At 36.8% G+C, this 24986-nt stretch overlaps 1 long non-coding RNA gene across 2 annotated transcripts in view; it reads right to left on the bottom strand.

The window, feature by feature from the left end:
• LOC110339234 overlaps positions 1–24986 on the bottom strand; it is a 57096-nt gene that overhangs the window by 28454 nt on the left and 3656 nt on the right. For both annotated transcript variants that reach the window (XR_005873545.1, XR_005873546.1), the window contains exons 2-5: positions 13827–13964; positions 13317–13371; positions 9957–10092; positions 7684–7753 (exon numbers count right to left, since the gene is read on the bottom strand). This is a non-coding gene — a long non-coding RNA (uncharacterized LOC110339234). The remainder of the gene's footprint in view (positions 1–7683; positions 7754–9956; positions 10093–13316; positions 13372–13826; positions 13965–24986) is intronic.

Raw genomic sequence — 24986 nt, 5'->3', positions numbered from 1 at the left:
AGAAGCTAAAAATATACAATGGAATAAAGAAAGCATCTTCAACAAATGGTGCTGGCATAATTGGAGACTGGCATGTAGAAAAATGCGGATCGATCCATGTTTATCGCCATGCACAAAACTTAAGTCCAAATGGATCAAAGACCTCAACATAAATCCAGCCACACTGAACCTCTTAGAAGAGAAAGTGGGTGGTACCCTTGAAAGAATTGGTACAGGAGACAGCTTCCTGAACATAACACCAGTAGCACAGACAGTGAGATCAACAATTAATAAATGGGACCTACTGAAACTGAGAAGCTTCTGTAAGGCAAAGGACACAGTCAGCAAGACAAAAAGGTAGCCCACAGAATGGGAAAAAATATTCACTAATCCCACATCTGACAGAGGGTTGATCTCCAAAATTTACAAAGAACTCAAGAAGCAAGTCTCCAAAACAGCAAAGGACCCAATTAAGAAGTGGGCTGCAGAACTAAATAGAGAGTTTTCAATAGAGGAGTCTAAAATGGCTGAGAGGCACTTGAGAAAGTGCTCAACATCCTTAGCCATCCGGGAAATGCAAATCAAAGCAACTCTGAGATACCATCTCACTCCTGTCAGAATGGCTAAAATCAAAAACACCAATGACAATTTATGCTGGAGAGGATGTGGTGAAAGGGGGACACTCCTCCATTGCTGGTGGGAGTGCCAACTGGTTCAGCCACTTTGGAAAGCAGTATGGAGATTCCTCAGAAAAATGGGAATAAACCTACCACAAGACCCAGCAACTGCACTCTTAGGCATATATCCAAAAGATGCCCATTCATATAACAAAGATGTCTGTTCCACTATGTTCATAGCAGCTTTATTTGTAATAGCCAGAACTTGGAAGCAACCTAGATGTCCCTCACCCGAAGAATGGATAGAGAAAATGTGGTACATCTACACAATGGAGTACTATTCAGCAGAAAAAAATAATGGAATCATGAGATTTGCAGGCAAATGGATGACACTAGAAGAAACCATCCTGAGCGAGGTAACCCAGTCACAAAAAGAGAAACATGGCATGTACTCTCTCATATATGGATTTTAGACATAGATCTGGGGAGTGCCAGCCTACAATCCTATTGCCAGAGAGTCTGGGAAACAGAAACTTCATTTACTGGCTGGTTAAGTACTGAGCTGAACTCAAGAAAGCCAGTATCAGAGAGGGAGGACTGATGATCAAAGGGATTAAGACTGGGCTGGTTGAACCCCAGAAACAGCTGACCAGACAAAGGTTAACTCTTGAATCCCAGGCATCAGCCTGGGAATCCAGCATGGGACTGATCAAGACCCCCTGAATCTGGGTGTCAGTGAAGAGGCCTAGGTAATCTATTGAGCCTTGGACAGCAGATCAGTACCCATCCCAACTATACACACGGTCTCTGGACTCCCATAGAACAATGTGAGGTGCACTCTCACCCTGAACTCTTTGGGAAGGGTCTAGGCCCTGCCCTATATGAAATGACAGACTATGGACACCCCCATGGAGGGCCTCACCCTCCCTGGGAGAATGAGGGGATAACGGGGGGGGATGGGGGGGAGGGCACGGGAGGAGGGGAGGGAAAGGGAGAGGGACCTCGTACTGACTTGTGAAGCAACCTTGTTTCTTATCTAAATTTAAAATGGAAAATAAAGAAAATATTAATAAAAAAAAAACAAGGACTTCTAAATCAACAAGATCAAAGTTCATATAAACTCACAAAGACTGAGGTAGCTTGCATAGGGCCTCATGAGTCTGCACCAGTTGGGATACTAGAGCTGAAAGAAGAAGTAGGCACATGGCCCTTATCCTTAACTCAGAAGCATTTCTAATTAAGAACTATTGCAAATGAAAATTTTAGTTTCATTTAAGGAACTATTCTTAGTGGTAGGCTGCATACTAGCAGTAGATAGCCAACATAAGTGAAGTTACTGGCATCTTTGGAATTTGCTTGTCTTATAATGTCATGTTACAGCTATTCTCTTTATAATTTTATCTTACTATTTTCTTACTTTATTTTCACATAATACATATATATTCATATTATATACATTCATTATATATAAGATACACATAACCACATATAACATATATTTCTCTCTTTCTCCCCTACAGGTCCTTTGCATATACATTATGCTTCCAGTTTAGTCTTTATATGGGATTCGGAGTTTGTTAAGGAGTGTCTATTTATTGTGCCTTCTCTTGTACTCTTTTCCTTTTGTTTTGTTCAGTTCTCATGTGTTAGTTTTTGTTGATCTTATTTTGTTACATTTCGTTACTATCCCCTGCAAAGCCTGATTTTCCTAATTAGAGACAGGAAAGTATGGATTAGATGGGAGGAGAGGTGGGTAGCAATTCTGAGTAGTGGAGGGTTAAGAAACCATAATCAGGACATATTCTGTGAGAAAGAATTGCATTTTCCTTTTAAATGGAAAAGATAAAAAACAAATAAATAACCATGTTATTTAAAAAATAATCTTAAACGAGTGTAACACTGAACTTAAGGTATTTGTATTAAGATTTTAGGAATTAGCACTATTTTTTTTTATTGCCCAGAGTTTTGCCCCCAGATCAAACAGCTCTGCAATGGTTCATATCAATCCAAGATGAGAAGAATCAGCAATGATGTTATCTTCGGGCTCCACAATTGTCTTCTCTGTGTTTATAACTAAAGCATAGGCTTCCTTTTAAAATGGCATCTGGCCCATCATCCCTGAGGCAGTTTCTATGACTTCTGTTTGAAACAGCTATTAAGACACATGAAACTCACAGTATCACAGAAATCAAGACTGACAGACAGTCTATTACTAGAAAATGGGTGAATTTCTGCTAACTATAAAGCCAGAGAATAGGATTGAAAGGGGGAAATGTGGTTTTGTGAAAGAGAATAGCCTCACATTACTGAAAAAAAAGATAGGAAGATGTTTGGATTCCTTAGCTCTTTTTCTCTCATTCTTTAACTTCCCTTCCTTTCCTGACACCACCTCTATCCCTCGTAAGAAGTTGAGATCTTAAAGAGCAACCCTGTTCTTTCTCTTTTAGCATATCATGCCATTGCTCCTAATAGTTTAGTCATGTTATTGTTAGCCATGATGCCATTAGGTAGGATGTCGGAATAAGGGAAGTTTCAAAAGGGGTGTAATGTATTCTGGAAGTCTTGAAGTAAAGCACTATCATTTTACTGCTTGGGGGCAAGCCATGGGAAAGATGAAGGAGCAACACACACAGACGATCCTTACATGCTATGTTATGGCTCAGAGCTCTGGGATGAAAGATGACACTCATCCCTTTTAGTTTTTAATAGAAAACATCTTGAGAACCGGGAAAAGAGCAATGCACTGTAATTTACTTTTTATATCTAGGACTAAGATGAGGATTAAATTTATGAATAAAGGGACAGTAGCTGAAGCTAAGGATATCCTGCTGATTAGTTAACACTGTAGGGCAGTTAACGGTAGACCTTCACATGTGACAGGAGAAAAGCAGAACAGTCTGTTCTCCACTACTATCTAAAAAGAGAAACTAGAACATCAGAGAAGCAGAAGCAAGGACATGATTGTACAAAACAAAGGAAGAGTCTTTAAAAGTTATTAATTCCAGAAACTAAAATATTGAAAACTTCCTTTTGAATTAAATCAAAATGTAGCACAAGACTAGGTATGAATAGAAAACAACAACACAAGAGCAACACCTACTTAGAGTAAATGAGAAAAACATAAATTAAAGAATTGTAGGAGAAAATAATGGCTGTTGAGTCCAGCATACCAAAATATAACTTAAAAATCTGATCTAGACAGGGAAGTAGACATAGTAATTTAAACTGCAGAAGACTATTTAATGTGTCAGAAGCAGAAAGAGATGGATCACTAGTATAGTTAAGACAACCATTAATGTACAGCATAGAATTGAGATACCAGTCCTAAAAAAAGGAGGGGAGCAATACATTGTGAAAACTAAACACTGTCAGAGGAAAGGTAAAGCATTTGGAAGTTTGGCAATGAAAATTTACAGTAGATAAATCTGTTTTCTTTAAAGAAGAAACATGTCATTTGATTTGAAGCAATCTTAAAATAAGGAGAAAATGTGGTATATATTTCCACAGCTAATACATAAAAGAATTTCATAAAAGTGTACCAAGACACTCCCATGAGCTCACATTAAAATGACTCCCACTGAAGCATCCACTCCTAAAGGCAACAGTTCAGAGGAGCTGGGTCCACAATGAGGACACGTTTAATTTGCTTTCAAGCTTCTCCACGGCATAGTAATTGTACTTTAGACAATTGAACCATGTCTTTATAATACATATAAGGCAAATGTGAGGGAAAAGAAAAAATTCCTAGTAATTTAGTTGTCTTTTATGAAGATGTTTGAAAGACAGCTAGTAGAATAACTTCATGATAAATATTGTTTAATTGAGACTATTATGAAAAGCAAAGTCAATGAAACTCAAGTATTTCTAAATTCATGAGAATTATATGCATTATATTATACATGTATTTTTCCTATTACAGAAATCAGCAAATAGGATTTACTTATGAAAATTATGAAGTTCTTCTGCTAGATAAAACATATAATTTGACATTGCTTGCAATCTAATAGATACACAAAATAAGAGAGAATATATAAATACTATAATTAAACAATGAAAATAATTTATCCCAAAAAACATATATAAAGTAAGATAGTAGGATACTATTTCAGGCAGATATACTTTAAATTCATGGAAATGATCTTTGCATAGCAATATTTATAAGAACCTGGAAAATTTCCAGAAAAAAGAATAAAAATACAGATAAAATAGATCCAATCTAAGAAGGAAGGAGTAATAAGAGAAATATTTCATACTATGAACTACCAACTTAAGGATAATTCTTATTTCTAAAAATATGTGCTTGTGACTATGGCAAATTGTAATATTTTATTACTGTCACAATCTCATGTTAGGAGTGATAAATAACAACATAAAAAGACTATATATGAATGAAAGTAAATTTTTCCATGAATCAAATTTTAATGTCATCATATGTCTCAACACCTTTCCTAATGCTGTGACCTTTTAATACAGTATTTCTTGTTGTAACACTCAACCATAAAATTAATTGGTTGTGCTTTATAACTCTAAATTTGCTACTGTTATGGGTCCTAATATAAATATCTGTGTTTTTTGATGGTCTTTTTTTTTTCATTTTTTAAATTTAAATTAAAAACAAATTTGCTTCACATGTCAATTCCAGCTCCCTCTCCCTCCCCTCATCTCCTGCCCCCCCCTAGGCCTCCAAGCCTCCCTCCCAATCCCCACTCTGATACCCAGGGAGAGTGAAGCCCTCCGTGGGGCATATCCAGAGTCTGTCATTACATCCAGGGCAGGGCCTAGGCTCTTCCCCAAGAGTCCAGGCTGAAAGAGCATTCCTCTCTGTTGGATGGACACCCAAAGTCCATTTGTATGCCAGGGATAAATACTACCCAAGGCTCCAGAGATTACCTAGGCCTCCTCACTGACACCCACATTCAGGGGTTCTGGGTCAGTCTCATGCTGTCCTCCCAGCCATGAGTCTGGAGTCCAAGAGCTCCCCCTTGTTCAGATCAGCTGTTTCTATGGTTTAAACCAGCCCAATCTTGACCCCTTTGCTCATCAGTCCTCCCTTTCTGTCACTAAATGCCAGGGGTTCAGTTCAGTGTTTAGCTGTGGGTGTCTGCCTCTGCTTCCATCAGTCACTGGATGAAGGTTCTTTTTCCCAGACTCTATGGCAATGGGATTGTATGCTGGCACTCCCCCTGATTCATGTCTAAAATCCATATATGAGTGAGTACATACCATGTTTGTCTTTTTGTGACAGGGTTACTTCACTCAGGATGGTTTCTTCTAGTGCCATCCATTTGCCTGTGAAAGATTTCTTTGACCTCCAAAAGGGTCACAACCCAGAGGTTGAGAACTACTTTGCTAAATGGAGGGTAACATGACTAAAGTGGCAAGTATAATCAACAGTCATGTGGGGAAAGAAGACATTGATGAACTTTTCAACTTAAAATATACTGGATATATTTGATCAAATACAAAACAATGTAATGAGACAAAGAAAAAAAAGATAAAAGAGAATTTAATTAAACTTGGAAAATTAGAAACAATTATTAGCAAAGTAACTGAACAAATTCACAAAGGAAAAATTTTATGTCAAAATTTACAATTCCTGATAATTGTAAATGTAATGGAACTAAAAGGTAAAACCATAGAGTTGGTAATTTTGATTAAGTCATAGAGTTTATAATTAATGTAAGTTGTAGAGCTTATAATTATGTTTGAACTATAGGATCCATTTTGACAATCTATGAATACAACGTGAGAGAATTTATCCCATATGAAAAACTAATAATGCAATTCATTTGTGCTTGAGATAATTAATTTTCATTGTCATCTTTACTAGGTTTAGGATCAGTCTTCGAAGAGTCATATCTATGAGTATGTTTCCAGATAGGCTTACCTGAGGAAAGAAACTCTGAATGTATACCTTTGCTGACAAAAATGGGAGGGTATCACAATTCATGAACCTCTCTCTGTTTCCTGACTGTAGCTGCAATGTGATCAGCCAGTTCGTAATCCTGTAACTCTCTCTTCCCTGCTATAGTGGACTGTACTTTCAAACTGTCAGGTCAAACAACCCCTTCTTTCCTGAAGTTGTTTTGTCAAATATTTTGGAACAGTAATATAAATATAAAACATTAATGGCTTTTTCAAAACTGTAACATAAGAATAATAGAATGAAACCTTTCCTGGAAAAAACAGGGGAAGGATAATAAGAAGGGTGTCAATCAGGAACAGGAGTTATGCATAGAAATAAAACTTTTACAGTTCAAGATAAAAATATTAGATGTAATAAACCTGTGTGTGATTAATCATGGTTATTTCTGTTTTAAAGATTAGGGGTAAATTTAATTTGTGCTTCGAGTAATTCTTTGTTTGCTTATGTTTTTTTTTACATTTTTTGTTCATAAGTGAACCTGAGTTGTAATTGAACATTGGGAATATGTGTGCTCATGTAAGCAGAGGTCAGGGAAGGAGCATTAGTACTAGGTAAGAAGAGCAGTGCAAGGAAAAACAAGAGGCTTGATGTTCAGCAACTCTGACTGAAGTTGGGATTTGAGTACACAGTGATCTGCTAGGCTGATGTCCACTTTTATAACACAGGGAGTTTTCTAGAGCTAAGAGTGCCTGAAGTGGGACACACCCCCTTCTAGACAGAAACACTTATCATCTTTGGTCTAAAGCTGATCAAATCTCAAGAGAAAATGAACAAGATTGGAGACCCACCATAACGAAGTTGACTCCCTACCGTTATGAACCATCTTTGTTTTTATATGTATATCTGTCATTATCCCTCTTTAGATGACTCATTTAAACACACACACACAAACACAAATAAAGAAAAATGCGTACTGTATTTGTCTCCAAATGAAAGTAAGCACAAAGCACACCAATATAGCAAACCAGACAAGCAAGCACTGAAAACCCCAGCATTACTATTCCAATAGAGTTCTCCAGTGCTATTGCCTAGAAATTGCTTGTTGAGGCATCAAGGCTCTGCTTTGTCAACTTACAATTATCAGTTTACTAAAATCTCCAAGAAGTCCCATGCTATGGAAATACATTTGCCTAGTAAATGTTAAGTTTTCCAATGCAATACCTGATAAAAGTCTTCCAGAAATACTGTCCCATAAGTCATCCCTGGGAAAATGCTTCCTTGTTCTTGATGTCTGGAAAGGAGAGGAAGCACATGTGGAGTTATGGACTGAGAGAATACTGTAAAGGTAAATACTGAAAATTCCTAAAGATTTCACACAGAAGTTTGATTATTAACATCTTATGTTATTGTTTTTCATTTATTACAATTAATGAACCAATATTAATATTTATAGTTGCTAGAGTCATACTTTTTCTAAATTTTTATTTTTCATTTGTTTTTTTAAACATTTTGATTATTTTAATTTAATTATGTCATATTTTTACTAATTTTTATCTCTTGGTTCTGTTTCCCTTGCCCTTTTCTGTCTTTCAGGCAGGGACCTGCAGCAGCTATATAACACTCAGGACAGTTCCGTGTGCACCGCCGGCTTTGGGAAATATTCATTTAATTCTATAAACAACTGCCACTTTCCAAGGTTCTAGGTTAATGCTAAGTCTCCTGTAACTTTGCCATAAACCTTTCTCAAGAATAAAAAGAATGCTTTATCTGAAAACAGTTGCACCTAAAAGCATGGAGAGCATCAGGATGATGGAAAACATCAGTGAAATGCTAAAACACAATTCACATGTAACCATTCTCATTATTATCAAAGGTTACAATTTCATCAGAGGTTAAAGTTTTAAGGAGACTATTTCCATCTCAGTTCCTGGTTGTAAAGTCAGAAGCTGCAGAGACTAATTAGTTCAATCTATAGTAAAAAGCTATCGGCAGAATTAAGTTTGAACTTTAAAGTCTGCATCCAGGCAGAGTTGTTAATGATATTTTTATATTCCAGACTAAATCGAAAAATCATTGGCTATTTTACAGTGCAATAAAATATAAACTGATAAAATGAATGGTTAGATGATATGAACACAGACATTTCCCATGGACAGATGCAGTCTTGAGCCAACAAGGTCTTCTTTTACATTCATCAACATTTGACAGTGTTACCTTACTTTCCAAGTGTAAGTAAAGCAATACAAATGCTGGTGGAAAAGTGCTCTGTTGTGACTCTACAAGCGAAAAGCACCAAAAAGTGCTGGAAAATAATTCAGAAAGTGAAGTGCCCTCAATCAGCACCATTCTAACATTTATCATTCTTTCACTTTTTCCTATCATTAGAGTCTAATGTTTCCTCCTTCCTTTTCCCACATAATGAAGTACATTTAATTGCATAGAAATGCTTTGGATCTTATAAGTTTCACAAAGACTCTGGACTATTTACTAATTCATTATCTTTAATAAATGCGCATTTAGGCATTCTCTGCAAACTGCTATTTGTCATACTTCTGGCCATTGTTCAGTCCATCCTTCTAGTTCTACCATTCTACCAGGGAGACTTCTCAAAGGGTCTAAACTTTAGAGTCTAAAGCCTGTTGCATTCAGCAGAACTTCCTATGAGGACAGAAATCTCAGTCTGCAGTGTCCAGGATGGAAATACCAGTTCTTTGTGGCTATAGAGTAATTGAATATGAGAATTAAATGGAGGACATGGGCTGGAGAGATGGCTCTGTAGTTAGGAGCAGCTGCTGCTCCTGCGGAGGACCTGATTCTGTTTGTATCACCCCCATAGCAGCTCACAATCACTTGTAACCTTAGATCCAGGAGAATGTAACATCTCTTCTAACATTCAAGGGCATCTGGCATACACACTTACATACATGCAAACAAAATGCTCAGGAATACAAAAAAAACCTTAGTTTTGTGAAATCTAATTGATATAAATTAACTTGAAGCGCATATGATTAATGGCTACCAGATCAAATAGTACAGATCTAAAAGTTATTTTATTCTGTTCTCTAAAATGTAGACTTCATAAAAAAACTTTAAGTTTCTTTTTCATTATAGTCTAGTTACTGAATCCAGAAACTTTCTGTCAGTTATCCATGAGGGAAAAATATATTTTGATGCCAGATTTTTTTGAGAAATCAGTATAGACAAAGTATACACAAACTTTGGGACAAATTCCCTAGTTTTTTTTTAAAGTTGGAAAAACAAGTATAATTAAATTCTGATATCTCTCAGTGCTTCTGTTCTTTAATTGTAATCTTATGTTTCTTAACTATGGTCATAATCTGGATCCTACTTGGTAATTTACTGTACAATGACATGAACTATATAAGGTCTTATACATAGAAAACCTGCATGTGTCTACATAGACTGTAGTTCAGTGAGTGATACTTATGTACTTATAGTAAAAATATGGATACTGAAATCCTAAGGGAACTCACCTTAGTCCAAAATATCTCCTTCTCTTTGCAATATGTAACTTAACTTGAAGGAATGTCTCAAGACCACCTTACTCATCAACACAGTGGCCAATGGGTATATTACTCTCACTGGGAGTCATTTTCCTCCACTGAGATTCTGTAAAGCATAAATTACCTTTAAGCAAACATAGCTACCAAATATTCAGGTCTTGATATATCCCATGTCCTTAGTTGAACAGTTTTTCCATATCATGACTACACTAACCCTGAGGATAGAAAACTACCTTCAGCATCCTTATGTTGCCGGGAAGTTATCTGGAGTAGCCCAGGTGAAAAGTAGTTTTGATAGGTCAGAGATATAGCTCAGTCATTAAGAACACTTGCAAAGGTCCTATGTTCAAGTCCCAGAACCCAAAAAACAGCTCATAATCATCTGTAAATCCACTTCTGGGTAACCTGATGTCCACCTCTGATTTCTTTAGGCACTTGGCACACAGATGGTGCATTTAACATAAACACAGCAAACACTTATGCACATAAAATAAATAAAGTAAAATTAAGCTTAAAACAGAAAAGTAGAGCCAATAAAGTTTGAATCTATGAAGCTGAACACCAAAATGTTTGTGTACCTTGATATCAGTCCTTACATTACTCTGACCTGATAAACACTGAGGAAGTTCATGATTTTCCAGTGTGTGACTTCCTCTCCATCTTAACATGGACTTGACCCGCTAAACGGTTGAGAAATACACAAACATTTTTAATATTTGAAAAAGACACTTTGAAAAAACACAGAAACATGAATTAGATGTTCAAAGAATGCTTCCTCTGCTGGCAACAGTGCCCTAGGGGTAGCAGGATTACAAAATGAGTCTCCAGTGAAGGGGCTGACATATCTTTAGAGACCTAATTTATTCTGAATTGTTCTCAATTGCTTTCTATTTGAAACGATGGTAGTGCTCCCAGTGGTACCTAAACAGGACGGATCATGGATGGTTTAGAAACACAGTTTATTAGATACAGAGAATTCAGCAGTGTAAAAGTGGCCATGATGGTGCAAACAGCAAGTGTTAATTAAATACAATTTATCAGATACTCAAGCTAGGTTTAATCTGTGACTATTGGTTTGTATTCTTTGCATGTTATGCTGGAAACATCTCTAAACAGAAAATGGTATTTTTATGTTTGTTCTGAGCTCAGAAAATGGAAGCAAGGGGATTTAATATAACTGGACCAATGTCAGACAAATGGTGAGTGGAGGTACCAGGAAGCAAACCCAGACATTCCTCATTTCTCTGTTGGCAACTCTCCCTTCAGAACAAAATGATATATGCAGACAAAGAAAGCTTGTCCTCATGTGGCCTTGATTATAAAGTGAACTGCTGTTTTCCTCAGAAAAGGTTGCTCAACTAGAAGGAAGAAAAGAAGAAAACATACATACAAGCAAAGTACATAATAATGGAATGATTTTAAAACCACCAACTAGAAAGATGAATGAGAATCAGATTACGTTTACATGAAGACGTAAGAAACCTAGGCTATGAACAGTGAAGTGATTTTTCATACACAAAAGAATTCAAGTTTCTGCAAATATGACTTTTAACACACTTGTTACAATTTTTAAGTAGAATCAATTCTTAATTCTGATTAAAACATGGAGAGCATGGGAAAATACTGAGAAAGCACACAGACTCCTGTACTTATTTGAAAATAACTGCAAGAGAATGAAACAAAACAAATTAAATGAACAAAAACCATCTAATTTAATTAGTTTCTACATGTCATTTTTGAAGGATCTATCTTTTAATAAATTATAGACTCATCATATAATTACATGTATGTGTAGGCAGGTATGATAAGTCAGGGTGGATACCCACAGAGTCCAGAAGAGAGTGTCAGATGTCCTGGACCTAGAATTATAGCCAGTGAGAACCACCTGATATGGGTGCTGGGAATCAAATCTAGGTCCTTTGCAAGAACAGGGTGTGGTCTTGATAGCCAAGTCATTTCTCCAGCAAAGGCTCCTCACAGAATCTTTCTTTAAAAGATTCCAAAATAACATGAAGAGGGGTAAATACCCTTGGTAATAAAAAAGTAAATACAAGAGTTCTTAATAGAGTAAGGCATTCTGTTACATTCGACTACTGCCTTCCATGGGCAGTGAGTGGTAGTGTCTGAATTCAGGGTGTTTTAGACATTTACTTGTTCTGATCTTTCTCTTGACCTTCTCAGAAATGTTCTATGCCAGTAGATACCCAGAGCATCCTAATAGAAAACAAACACCTCTACACTTAACAAAGTTTAATCGGTCAGGTAAAGGCATCCAAGAGTGATGCATTTTTATGAGTAGTACCCATTTTCCCACATCTGAACAGCCATTAAATGATAGCTGCAGGGTCAAGCTGTATGAGGAAAACAGTACTCCAGCATTAGCCATGTGACTTATTAGAGGCACATACAGATGAGGTAATAAAAGGGTAGTTTACCACACCGCTAACCACACCCACTTTAGGCATGACTAAAGACATATACAGAAAAGAATAAAACTAACTTTGTTTGTACTTATCAATTGACTTTCTACATTCTTACTGACTATTTAGGAATTGTTAACACTATCATAGTTTGCTAAATTTATGGACAGGCAATGCAAGTAAGCTAGAGAAAACAAAGGTCATTCAGAAATTGAAAGAGAACCTTATGATGAAATCAGACACGATGATGTATTTGCTTTGTGTAAGCGAAAATGTGAAATTACAGCTTTCTCAAAAGGAACTGAGGCTAGTGACTCCAAAGTAATTTGTATCCAATTTTACATGATAGTTCTCCGACTGTAGATTGGACATGGTAAACGTTTCTGATATGTAGGTATACTACTCAGAAACTCATTTTTTCTTTAAAAAGTTCTAGGATTTTGATAGTTTTCTGACTACTCCCACTAGATGAACCTGCAAATAACATTAGATTGTTAAGTAAAACCATTTTGTACATGTTAGGGTAGAGATATCATTAATTTATGTATCTTAAAAAGAATGCTGCCTGTGTCTCAGGCTTCAAGTAAAATTCACATGAATGAGGGACATGGGAGGAAGAGGGAATACCTGCTTTAGTCCAGTTGTTTCTCTAATGTATGTTTCCCCAAAATGATACCTTCACAGACTACCTACACCAATCATCTCTCTATATACCCCTCTCCCTATGTCTAGTTGCTTGTTTTTCCAATTTTCTTTCCCCAATCCTTTTATTCTTCCCTAATATTCTATCCATCTTCCTCTCCTTAAGTCTTCATAAAGTCTTTTAGTAAACAATAAAAATAGCAACCAAATATTTTATGTGACGGTTAGAAGGACCATCAGGCAAATATTTTGTAATAATAGTACTTACTGGTAGCAGAGCTGATGTTAAAGTACTTCATTTTCTATGAAGTAAAACTCAAAATCTGAAATACAATCAGGTATATATTAAAATGTAAAGATATTGCCAGTGAATGAAATCCACTTAACTCACAACAATATACTTAAACATTTTTCCTCTAATTGAAATGCCAACAAATACTCCTCATATCATTTAATATGCAAGTATGTAGATTATTTCACTTTAGCATAGTAGGCATGACTTTCACTATTAAAATAGCCAGGTTATGGACACTCTTCCAGGAAACATAAGCATTAATAGTTATACACTAGAGGGTCTAGTAATATGTAGATGTAATAGTTTTGCAATTCAAATTAGTGAATATTTGTATTTTATAAGTCTTAGCGATTATAGATAGATAAATAGATGATAGATTGATTGATAGATGGATAGATAGGATAAAGAGAATATACCTACTATTTCTCCCATGGTAAAAAAGAACACAAAGCTTAAAATAGACACAAAAAATATCCATTGTACCTTCTGATGAAATCAGAGAGTCCTAGCTTCCTGACGTCTAAGCATTTTCAGCCAAGTCTTGCATCAAATGATTCCAATGGTCTTCTTACATTTTGGGGTGGTGGAATCATGTGGTGGTTAGGGTAACACAAATCTCTCCTAGAAACAAATTTAGATATTGCTGCAGGACATCTGTCTCATCAACACTGAACACCAGTCCTACTAGATATGTATACCTATCCTTGCAAGAATAAAAATACCTGAACAGAATTTCTGGACATTAACATTTTCATTCAAATTTATATCTCAAAGGGGTATGAATGTCGTCTTCCTGTAGATAAAGGCATATCCATGTAGGACTTCAGCCTGGAGTGGCCTGTTGAAATGTTAGCTAAATGTCTGAAGACTAGGGTATCACATCTGGGCATCTGTCTCTATGAAAAACTGCTTAGGGACACAAAGTCCATAACAGCCTATGAAAAGTAAATCACCAGAACCAAATAATGAAACAGCCAAGTAGCCAGAAAGAGCACAGATACCTTAATGGCTGTCATTTTTAAATCTCCGGCTCATGCTTCCTAGATAGTTCATGAACTGTTGTCAGTCAACATTGTTTATTTTGAGGACCCAAGCTTCCATTTTGTAATGATCTCATTTTTGAAAATGATTATTTGTGAAGCAGTAAAGGAATTGCTATAATTTAGTAAATTTTTAGCTGGATTACAATCATTTTAACATGGCAGAATATTGTGTAATATAACTTGATCGAAAATGAAACCAAACCAAAGGAAAACAACAAAAACAACAACAACACACACACACAAAACACACACATGCATATACACACACACACACATACACACACACACACACACACACACACACACACACACACACACACACATGAAATCAGGGCAGAAAATACTTGGATCAAAATAATTTTAAAAGCACTGTGTGAAAGAGATGATTTTGCAATGAAATAGTTACTTTGCCATTAGAGTATGTTTTTTAATTAATTTTTATTTTTACTAAAAACAAACTTATTTGCCATTAGAGTATTTCAATTTTGATCATAGACATGATTTATAGCATCTCTTATTTGATTGACAATGTACCTCCAACACTGTTATAAAAAGACTTGCATTTTCTGTTAGTAACTATGCTTCTTTTGTTGAGAAGCACTTGTAAATATTTTATGCTATTTTCAAAGATGGAGATTTTGACTTTCAATATCACTGTTATTCACTTTTATGCCCTTAAGATTTTTGCAGGTCATTTTACCTAAGTTTTAAGATATTTCCAGTAAATATTAGCAGCGACCTACATGTACTGAGTGTTAATTTGTGGTATTCACACTTGTTTTATTGCCTTGGTTCTGTAAAATAATTCAATGAGATTAGAATCATATTTTTATGAATTAGAAAACAGAGACACAAATCATTTTGGAAGTTGGCACAGCTATGAAATGGCAGATTGTGAACAAAGAACTACAACCCTGAAGGCTACTTTAATCTATTTTTGACATATACTGACTTTTAAGCAAAGCATTTTGCTTTTACTAAATCAAACAAATGAATTAAAGTAATGATGTGTAGGATTTGGGAAATTGATGTGGTTTAAAATTAGTTAAGGGGACCAGCTGTTCCGGCGGATCCAGGTAAAACAGACCCTGCACCTGGGCCTGTGTTCCAGTGCCTGGGGATTGCCTGGGAACTGCACAGAGCTTCCAATGCCAGCAGGAGCCAAGTACCCCATATTCCAGGTTCCTCTCCCACCAACGAGACCAGGAAACCAGAGGAACCAGGGAGACCAGGGGACCAGCTGTTCCGGCAGGTCCAGGTAAAACAGACCCTGCATCTGGGCCTGTGTTCCAGTGCCTGGGGATCACCTGGGAACTACACAGAGCTTCCAATCCTGGCAGGAGCCAAACACCCCAGACGCCAGGTCTTCTCTACCAACAACCAGACCAGGAAACCAGCGGATACAGCAAAGGGTCCAGGGGACCAGGTGAGAGGCTAAGCACCCCAGATTCCTGGTCTTTTTCTCTACCCAAGGGACCAGAACAAGGACAAGGAAGAGAAGAACTACCAGATTATTGGACTTGCTAGCACCCACCAAAAGCAACTCTGGTCCCATAACCACCAGACCAGTAAGGGGCTCTTTCTGCACCCACTAGAAGAAGAGATGGGAAAGAGACAATGCAAAAGCACACTCAGCAAAAGAAAAACAAATATGATACCACCAGATTCTAGAGACTCCATACCAGCAAGAATCCAACATTCCAATGCAAATGAAGGAGAAGAGAATAACCTTAAAACCACTTTCATTAAAATGATAGAGGCCCTAAAAGAGGATATAGGAAAATCCCTCAAAGAAACAGATGAAAAACAAACCAAAAAATGCAAGAAATGGAAAAAAACAAACCAAAAAATGCAAGAAATGGAAGGAGAAACAAACCAAAAAGGGCAGGAAATGGAAGAAAAAACAAACCAAAAAAGGCAGGAAATGGAAGAAAAAGCAAACCAAAAAATGCAAGAAATGGAAGAAAAAGCAAACCAAAAAATGCAAGAAATGGAAGAAAGAAGCAAAAAATTCATTAAATGCAACAGTTGGACAAAAGATAAACCGAAAATTGCAAGAAACAATGCAAACAGTGCAATGGTTGAAAACTTAAATAGAGACAATAAAAAAACCATAATCTGAAGAAAGGCTGGAAATAGAAAAGCTGGGCAAATGGTCAGGTACTACTGATACAAGCATTACCAACAGAATACAAGAGATGGAAGAGAGAATCTCAGGTGTTGAAGATACACTAGGAGAAATGGATTCATCAACCAAAGAAAAGTGTAAGTCCAACAAATGTTTAACACAAAACATCCAGGAAATATGGGACACCATGAAAAGACCAAACCTAACAAAATAGGTATAGAAGAACGAGAAGAAAACCACCTCAAAGGGGCAGAAAACATATTCAAAAAATCATAGAAGAAAACGTTCCCAACTTTAAGAAAGGCATGCCAATGAAGGTACAAGAAGCTTACAGAATACCAAATAGAGTGGATCACAAAAAAGAAGTCCCCTTGCCACATAATAATAAAGACCCCAAACATACAGAATAAAGAAAGAATATTAAGAGCAGCTAAGGAAAAAGGCCAAGTAACATATAAAGGCAGACCTTTCAGAATTATACCTGACATCTCCATGGAAACTCTGAAAGCCAGAAGTTCCTGGGTAGATATTCTATCAACACTAAGAGACCATGTATGCCAGCCCAGACTACTCACCCTCACCCTCAAAGACAGACATTACATGAGAGTTAAAGGTTGGGAAAAATTTTTCGAATCAAATGGACCCAAGAAATAAGCAGGGGTAGCAATCCTAACAAATTAGACTTTAAAATAAAATCAATCAAAAGAGATGAAGGAGGTCATTACGTACTCATCACAGGTGAAATCCACCAAGATGAAGTGTCTATCCTGAACATCTATGCCCCAAATGCAAAGGCATCCACATTCGTAAAAGAAACATTATTAGCACTTAAGTCACATATAAAGACCCACACACTTATAGTGGGAGATTTCAACACACCACTCTCACCACTAAACAGGAATACCAGACATAAAATCAACAAAGAAAGAAAGGTTCTAATAGAAATTAATGACCCAACTGGGATTAACAGACATCTATAGAACATTTCATCCACATAAAAAAGTATATACCTTCTTTCCACCACCACATGGAACTTTATCAAAAATTGACTACATGCTTGGCAACATATCCAACCTCAGCAGCATCAAAAAAATTGGAATAACTCCATGCATCTTATCAGACCACCATGCTTTAAAATTAGAATTCAACAACAACACAAATTGCAGAAAACCTACAAACTTGTGGAAATTGAATAATGCACAACTGCACCATTCCTGGGTCAAAGAAGAAATAAAAAAAAAATTAAAGACTTCCTCGAATTCAATGAGAATGAAGATACAACATACCCAAACCTATGGGACACTTTGAAAGCAATGCTATGGGGGAAGTTCATAGCACTAAGTGCCCACATGAAGAAACTAGAGAATAGTTATACTAGAGAACTAACAGCACAGCTGAGAGCTCTAGAACAGGAAGAAGCAAACTCCCCCAGGAGGAACAGACGCCAGGAAATAATCAAATTGAGGGTTGAAATCAATGAAGTTGAAACTAGGAAAACAATACAAAGAATCAATGCAATGAAGAGTTGTTTCTTAGAGAAAATCAACAAGATGGACAAACCTTTGTCCAAACTTACCAAACAGCAGAGAGTGAACATGCAATTTAACAAAATCAGAAATGAAATAGGGGGAAATTCAGAGAATCATCAGGTCATAATTTGAAAACCTGTACTCCACAAAATTTGAAAATTTAAAGGAAATGGACCACTTCCTAAATACCTATCACTTGCCAAAATTAAATCAAGAACAGATAAGCAATTTAAATAGACCTATAACCCCTATGGAAATAGAAGCAGTCATCAAAAGTCTCCCAACCAAAAAAGCCCAGTTCCAGATGGCCTCACTGCAGAATTCTACCATAAATTCAAAGAACAGCTTATACCAGTTCTTCTCAAGGTATTCCATGCAATAGAAGCAGAAGGTTCTTTGCCAAACTCTTTCTATGAGGCTTCAATAACCTTGATCCCCAAGCAACACAAAGACACAACTAAGAAAGAGAACTTCAGACCAATATCCCTCATGAACATTGATGCAAAAATAGTCAATAAAATACTGGCAAATCAGATCCAAGAACACATCAAAACAATCCTTCACAACTATCAAATATGTTTCATCCCAGGGATGCAGGGATGGTTCAACATACGAAAATCCTTCAACGTAATCCACCATATAAATAAGCTGAAAAACAAAAATCAAATGATCATTTCACTAGATGCTGAAAAAGCCTCTGACAAAATCCAACACCCCTTCATGATAAAGGTCTTGGAGAGATCTGGGATAACAGGAACATACCTAAACATAATAAACGCTATATACAGTAAACCAACAGCCAACATCAAACTAAATGGCTGAGAAAGAAATCAGAAAAACATCACCCTTTATAATTGCCACAAACAACATAAAATACATTGGGGTAATGCTAACCAAACAAGTGAAAGACCTGTATTGCAAGAACTTTAAATCTTTAAAGAATTTAAAGAAGCGCTCAGAAAATGGAAAGATCTCCCATGCTCTTGGATAGGTAGGATCAATGTAGTAAAAATGGCAATCCTGCCAAAAGCAATCTACAGATTCAATGCAATCCCCATTAAAATACCAGCACAATTTTCACAGACCTTGAGAGAACAATAATCAATTTTTGTATGGAGAAACAAAAGACCCAGTATAGCCAAAACAACCCTGTTCAACAAGGCAACGTCTGGAGGCATCACCATTCCTGACTTCAAGCTCTATTATAGAGCTATACTCCTGAAAACAGCTTGGTATTAGCACAAAAATAGACAGGTAGACCAATGGAATCTAATTGAAAACCCTGTTATTAACCCACACACGTATGAACATCTGATCTTTGACAAAGAAGCTAAAAATATACAATGGAATAAAGAAAGCATCTTCAACAAATGGTGCTGGCATAACTGGAAGCTGGCATGTAGAAGAATGCGGATAGATCCATGTTTATCACCATGCACAAAACTTAAGTCTAAATGGATCAAAGACCTAAACATAAGTCCTGCCACACTGAATCTCTTAGCAGAAAAAATGGGTGGTACCCTTGAGCAAATTGGTACAGGAGACAGCTTCCTGAACATAACACCAGTAGCATAGACACTGAGATCAACAATAAATGGGACCTCCTGAAACTGAGAAGCTTCTGTAAGGCAAAGGACACAGTCAGCAAGACAAAAAGGCAGCCCACAGAATGGGAAAAAATATTCACTAATCCCACATCTGACAGAGGGCTGATCTCCAAAATTTACAAAGAACTCAAGAAGCAAGTCTCCAAAACACCAAAGGATCCACTTAAAAAGTGGGCTGCAGAACTAAATAGAGAATTTCAATAGAGGAGTCTAAATGGCTGAGAGGCACTTGAGAAAGTGCTCAACATCCTTAGCCATCCAGGAAATGCAAATCAAAACAACTCTGAGATACCATCTCACTCCTGTCAGAATGGCTAAAATCAAAAACACCAAAGACAATTTATGCTGGAGAGGATGGGGTGAAAGGGGAACACTTCTCCATTGCTGGTAGGAGTGCCAACTGGTTCAGCCACTTTGGAAATCAGTATGGAGATTCCTCAGAAAAATGGGAATAAACCTAACACAAGACCCAGCAACTCCACTCTTAGGCATATATCCAAAAATGACCACTTATACAACAAGGATGTCTGTTCCACTATATTCATAGCAGCATTATTTGTAAAAGCCAGAACCTGGAAGCAACCTAGATACCCCTCAACTGAAGAGTGGATAGAGAAAGGTGGTACATTTACACAATGGAGTACTATTCAGCAGAAAAAAACAATGGAATCCTGAGATTTGCAGGCAAATGGATGACACTAGAAGAAACCATCCTGAGTGAGGTAACCCAGTCACAAAAAGAGAAACATGGCATGTACTCTCTCATATATGGATTTTAGACATAGATCTGGGGAGTGCCAGCCTACAATCCTATGGCCAGAGAGTCTGGGAAACAGAAACTTCATTTAGTGGCTGAATGAATAAGAGGCAGACTCCCACAGCTAAGTACTGAGCTGAACTCAAGAAAGCCAGTAACAGAGAGGGAGGACTGATGACCAAAGGAGTTAAGACTGGGCTGGTTTAACCCCAGAAACAGCTGACCTGACTGGGAATCCAACATGGGACTGATCAAGACCCCCTGAATGGGGGTGTCAGTGAGGAGGCCTAGGTAATCTATTGAGCCTTGGGCAGTAGATCTGCATACATCCCGAGTATACACATGGACTTTGGACTCCCATCCAACAATGTGAAGTGCTCTCTCACCCTGAACTCTTGGGGGAGGGTCTAGGCCCTGCCCTATATGAAATGACAGACTATGGACACCCCCATGGAGGGCCTCACCCACCCTGGGGAAATGAGGGGGTAATGGGGGAGTTGGGGGGAGGGCATGGGGGGAGGGGAGGGAAAGGGAGTGGGACCTGGAACTGACTTGTGAACCAACCATATTTCTAATCTAAATTTAAACATAAAAATAAAAAAATTAAAATAAAACAAAATTAGTTAAAAACTACACACAAATACAGGGTGGGGGAAAGTGGTTAAATCCAAATTTCTTCACATTTTGTACATGTGTGTATGCATGTTCACATGTGTGTCTGTATACTTTGGTATGTTTGTGAATACATGTGGAGGAAACTGATAGCAGGTGTCTTCCTGGGTTGTTCTCCACTTCATATGCTGAGGCAGAATCTCTTACTTGAACCCAGACTCATTGATTTTAAATAGTCCAGTTAGCCAACTTGCTCAGAGGATTTAACCCTTGAGAATTGCCCAATCCACCCTGCATTTATGTGGATGCGGAGATGCAAATTCTGGTTCTTGCTTTTTGCAGCAAGAAATTGTCCCCCTGAGACATCTTGCGAGCCTGAGAAAGTCATTTTTCAAGGTATATTAGATGCAAGTATGGAAATGCCATAATGGAACCCATGATTGTGTACAATTGGCATATACCAATGAGGAGAAAAAAGAAACAAATACACAGGGAATTCTTCAAATTCAGCATTTGATTAGAATTTCCACCTAGTCTTGGAGCCACAAATGAGTTACCCAATGTTCCTTTGTAATTGTGACCCATAACACCTTGTAATTATTTTTAAGAATTAACTTTGGATCCTGAATCCATCTGGGTCTTCAGGACATTCTCATCTTATTGATGGCATTAAAACAGCTTTTTGAGGGTTCGTTCAAGTCAGTCATGATGTGTGCAGTGCTGAAGTGAACATTCGGGTGCTTCAATGGGTGTCTCCCTTTCCCTCTCTCTCCACTAAAATGGTCACAAAGCTCCCAGGTAAACTGGATATTCTGAGCTGGTGCTACTTTCCAGGACATACAGGAAGCACAGTCCAGGCTCTGTTGAACACCCAGATTTTTCTCTTATTCATTGTAACATTGCTCACTTCTATAAAATGCCATACTCACCTACTCATCTTCAAAATTTAACAAAACTAATCTAAGTTTCTATTTCCCTCTGTGCTGGAAATAGACAGAAAATAAATTACATGCTCCACCTTACCATAGCTATTTCGGTTATTAAATGCTTAGTGACATACAGTGGACGTATGTGGATAGGAAATCATAATTACAGTAGTGAAATATTCTTAACTGAGAACTGAAATATTTTCTTTCTGGCCCTTAACTATCTTTTATAAATGTTTAAAATTCATCTATTCTTTAGTCACACAGAAATGATCTTTAACCACAACAATCACTATTAATGAAGAACATATCATGCTGGCTGTCCATACCCATCTTTCTACATATGGGTTAGGACATTCTGGATGTTGGTGGACTTCACATGCTACATTTGTGTCGTTGTTCCTTGTTAGAAGCCAAAACCACAGCCACAGCTTCATACAGCTTGCTAGAAATGCAAAACTGGGGGCTTACTTAGGGCCCTCTAAATTTCTGGGGTTGGAGCTTAGGACTCTGTATTAACAAGCTCTCCAGGTGATTATCAGGCACACCGAGGTTGAGAAGTAAGGAAACTAGGGCTTTTAATGAAGCCAATTAGCATTAATTGAGAAAACACACCAGGGTGGAAGTACACTTCTCTGTGGGAGGCCACATCTTTACTTTCTCTTATTTCCCTTTGAAGTTTGAGACTAACTTGCAATGTTTAACATATTTCCACCACTCACTTCCCCAGTCACTGAATATACATGTGAATCCCGACCTTCACACTCAACTTGCAAGTAAGCCCAGGGTTTGGCATGCACAAAACAAGGGAATTTTTTGTACTTTGAATATAAAGTTTTATTTTTCGCCATATGGTAAGAGTGTCCATCGAAAAACACCTTAGAATATATATAAAATTAGAAATGTATGTCTGTCATGTACAAGAGGCAGATGAAGATAATGGAATCAATTATTACTTCCCATTTTTATGATTAAAATTAAACCAGTATAGTCATTTGCCATATACAGCCTATATTAAATTAATCAAAATCAAATTGTACTGGATAATAATCGTATTTGATAACTAATTATAATTGACTAGATGTCTTTCAAGTACAAGTATTTAGTAATAACAATAATGAGGACCACCATGGTTGCTGTGTTTGGGTTTAAAAACAAGTCACTTGCATCTAGTAACTTGACCAAATATTTTAAAATATTATAACAAATACAATTTGAGCTTAACTCTTGCCTTGAAAGAAAAGCCCTCATTGGGATATGGTAGATAAGAATCTCTCGTGGTTGTTTGTTATTGTTGTTGTTGCTTTGTTTTATTTTTGATCTTGGTTACTTTGGCCATTTCTACCTTGCATTAAAATATCTTGGAGGCTTTCCAGTTGGGGAAAATGGGCTCATAGATAGCCAAAACATGGAAAGGAACAAATAAATTATTGTAAATTTATTACTGGAAACACACAGGAGTTTTTATAACCTAAGTAAAGAATGCATGCTTACATACAGGCTTTGAATATAAATTAAACCTATAAAGTAAACATTGCCCAACATTTTTATTATGCTTACCTTGATAGTATAGTGGAAGATATTATATGATTATAAATTTAGAGGGTATAAAATGAAGTATCTGCATTCAAACATTTGTGGAAGGAAGATAATAATACATGAACATGTTTTTAAAAAACTGGATATGGAAAATATTTTTTCTGAACTGTGATGCATTTTATGTCATTATACATAAAGAAATGGTTTGTTAAAAATAAGTCCTATTAATTACACTTTTATATTACTTTGTAGGGTTCATTTATGCTCCAAAAAACATTAACAGTAACGTGTCTACTTATTATTTAATATATAACAAAGAAGCATGAGTATCAGTAAATAGAGACATTGACTAATTCATGGTGACTTCCACAGCTTAACAATCCCAAAGCAAACCCCATATTTTTTTAGGACAATTATCGTTCAAGACATGGGAGGTACCATGTGGCAAAATTCTTTATGGAATACTGAGAATCTTCAGGAATCCTAGTAAAATGCCAGTTTTGGTCAGAAAAAAGAAAACTTTGTTATACTTAATAGCATATTAAGCAGGTTATAAGAACTCTCAAGTTCCATTATATAAAGCGCAAGTGAATTAAATATTAAATCATCCTCCTAAACACTTGGGTAAGAGCCTCCTCCTTTCTTCCCTTCTACTTCTCCCTTCTCCTCATCTTCTTCCTTCCCTTCCTCCTCTTAATCTTCCTCTTCCTCCTCCTCCTCCTCCTCCTTCTGTTTTCTTCTCTCTTCCACACTCTCGCGCTGATTTTTCACCCAATGTTTCAATTGGTTCTTGGGATTCTCAAAACAATCTTCAATGAAATATTTCATGTATGAATAATATTGTGTCTTTTAGTAAAAAGTCAACAGTGAGGCTGTCAGGAAAGGCACACTTATTCCATATGGAGTTTTTACGATAAGTTATTCTAGAATGTTGTCCAAATTTGTACTTCTTGTAACTCTACACTTCTTACTTGATGAATACCTTTGTCCACATTTTGTATTGTCCCTCTTCTTTACCCATAAAATTCAATGTATGTAAGGTGATAGCTCATTCTTGGATGGCTACTTGACAGTGTATTTCCATCAATAAGAGTGGGTTGAACATGAACTCATCAGTATTTTTTTTTAGTGCCATGTATGCTTGTAGCATTTGTCTGCTTATCTGTTCAATACATTTTTCAATTTTTAAAATGGAGTGCAGATCCAAACAAAATTCTCAAGAGAAGAATCTCAAATGTCCAAAAGACAATTAATTGTTCAATGTCCTTAGCCATAAGGAATTAAAAATGACCATGAGATTCCATCTAACACTAATCAGAATAGCTAAGATCAGCAACACTAATGACAGCTTATGCTGGAGAGGATATGGAGCAAGGAATACACTTTTCCACTGATAGTGTAAGTGCAAACTTTTACAGCAAATTTGGAAAATAAAATGGAGGTTTTTTCAGAAATTTAAGAACCCATCTACCTAAAGATCCAGTTATAGCAGTCTTGGGCAT

Source organism: Mesocricetus auratus, unplaced genomic scaffold (genome assembly GCF_017639785.1).
Source record: "Mesocricetus auratus isolate SY011 unplaced genomic scaffold, BCM_Maur_2.0 Super-Scaffold_100676, whole genome shotgun sequence".
Taxonomy (NCBI): Eukaryota; Metazoa; Chordata; class Mammalia; order Rodentia; family Cricetidae; genus Mesocricetus; species Mesocricetus auratus.
This window is presented reverse-complemented; position numbering and strand designations above follow the sequence as displayed.